The sequence below is a fragment of the Pipistrellus kuhlii genome, unplaced genomic scaffold (assembly GCF_014108245.1).
Source record: "Pipistrellus kuhlii isolate mPipKuh1 unplaced genomic scaffold, mPipKuh1.p scaffold_m20_p_61, whole genome shotgun sequence".
In the NCBI taxonomy this organism is placed as follows: Eukaryota; Metazoa; Chordata; class Mammalia; order Chiroptera; family Vespertilionidae; genus Pipistrellus; species Pipistrellus kuhlii.
Genome location: NW_023425564.1, coordinates 427,501 through 430,000, shown reverse-complemented (window position 1 = coordinate 430,000; position 2,500 = coordinate 427,501).

The window sequence follows — 2,500 nt, the reverse complement described above, 5'->3', positions numbered from 1 at the left end:
TGACCGCGGGGTCCACGCCGACCTCCCGGAGCGCGCGGTGCACACGCTCCCTCCGCGGCGGGCGAGGGCTGTGGGGAGACTGAGCGGTGCTGCTCTCCCGGCCCGGCCCGAGGGCTTCTGACTCAGAACCAGAACCCGCGCCCACTGCTCCAGCGGAGCCCGAGAGCCGTCTGCTGGGCGTGGCGCTGAGAGGTCATGTGAGCGGACGGAGCGCTGAGAGGTGGCGCCCGACCAGGCGCTCAGCTGGGGAACGTGTCAGTTCCACACTCACCAGCTCTGGAGAGCATGTCATTTATCTTATAGTTTGCGTTGAAATGTTAAGCAAATTCAGTGTGACTTGGACCCAAAAAATCCCAAATCAATGAGAGTTTGCTGAGACGTCTTCGATCAGCTCCAGCGGGAGCAGAGTCCCGAGGGCGGCTGGTGGAGAAGGTGGCAGCCCTCCTCACAGTGGGTGCAGCCCAGGCAGTGAGCACAGACACCCCCCTGACCCCCAACATAGCTCCCCACCCCAGCACAGCCCCCGGCAGTGGACACAGTGAGTGAAGTCCCACCCCCACCCCCCAGCACAGCCCTGGAGGGAGCACAGCGGGCAGGGAGCACAGCGGGCGGGCAGGGAGCACAGCGGGCCTTCAGGTCTGCTCCCCAGTGGGAAGACGGCCTGCACACGCCGTCACAGGGCTGGAGGGGAAGTTGAGAGTCCTCAGGGCGGGGAGAGAGCTCTCCACCCACCATGGGAACGCTGTGACTCAGGTAGGATTTTAGCATCGAGGTCTCAGGCTGGGCGGCCCGGAGGCTGAAGTCTGAGACCCACGAGTCAGGGCCTGTGGGCCGAGCCTGCTTCTGCGTCCCCACAATCTTCCTGGGTGTGTCTTGCCTTAGTTTCCCCTTTCTATGCGGACAGCCACATGGGTCAGGGGCCACCCTCAACTCAATGTTCTTGCCTCTGTGGGAACCCCGTTCTGAGGGAGGGAGATAGAACCCAAGTAGGACTTGGGGACAGGACCTGCCCCTGCAGGGCTTGGCCGGGCCTGGCCTCCTGCAGTGGCCTCGGCAGGACGTAAACACCACACAGAGCGAGTGGCTTTGTCTAAGACACAAGGTTCCACCTTAGATGGATCGAAAAATTTAAAGGAACTTATGAGAAGACCCAGAGAAAAAATAAAAAATAGGGATGATAAGGAATGGTAAATTCTACAAGATCTTAAGGCAAAGCTACAATGTTGAATGGACCGACAGACCCAGATTGCACATGGAAAGTTATTGTGAGGCGAGGATGGCACTTCTGTGGGAGCACACTGACCCCCTGGGGGCAGCTCCTGCATTGAGCGTCTGCCCCCAGTGGTCAGTGCATGTCATAGTGACCAGTTGTTCTGGTCAATCAGTCCTAGTCGTCGCTTAGGCTTTTTTATATAGAGATATAGATAAGCTCCAGGTTGAACAATGAATAAAAATATAACAGTGAAATCATGAAAACTCTATAAGAAAACTTAGGTGCGGTTTTAAATCATTATGGAGAGAAGAAGGCCTTTGTAAATGGGACAGAAAATATGAAACCAGGATAGAAGAAAGATTGATGGGCCTGATTTAGAAAGTTTTAAGCAAGTTCCCAGGGGAATGAAAAATACATATAAATAAGTGGGGAAAGTGTATGATAAATTTATTTTTAATGCCTGGGATCTAAGTATCGATAGAATGAAATATGCAGTGAGGTCTTGCAAATCACCGAGAAGAATAAGCACAGTCCAGTAGGAAAATCAGTCAAGGACAGCAAGCAGCTGGAAGGCTGCACGAATGCCCTGCTCCCGCAGCGGCACAAGGTGCGGGCAGAGGGCGGCGCAGCCAGGGCACTGGCACAGCTGTGGGGCCGGAGCTTCTGAAACTTGCTTGTTTATTTGTTTATTGTTGACACTATTACATGTGCCCACTTCCCCCTTTAAGACACAGGTGCTTTGGCTCAACAATCTCATTGCTAGGAACGTATCACACAGGTAAACTGACAAAGGTGGAGAGGCACATGCACACAGTAGTTCATTGCAACCTTTTGTTTGGTAGGGGCAGTGAGAGAGGAGGAGGGGAAGGGGCTGCCGCCGTGAAGAACTGACCATCAGCCATGGCGGGCCCCTGGCCGGAGCCCCTGTAGCCTTGCTCAGTTGGAGTCTTTGTGAACCAGGTTAGTGCCGGGGCTGGCCAAGGCCCTGAGCGACGGCTGAACACATGTCTGTGACACACGTTTCTGTGAAAGAGAAGGCTGAGGGACTTGTTTGGCTATAGGAACCAAAAGAGCCTTGATTACCTGCCTTCTTAGGCTTTTATTATAACAACCGCTTAAACTAAAATTAACTTCTAGATTCCGCAGGGCAAGTATCCTTGAGAAAGCACCTGCTTCTACAAGGTCGGGTCTTTAAAGACTAAACAGATTCTAGCAAAAGCCCCGGGGGCTCGGACTTGTTTGGAAAAGTCCAGGCAGGGGCTGCGCCTTCAGCAAGGTCCCCCGGAG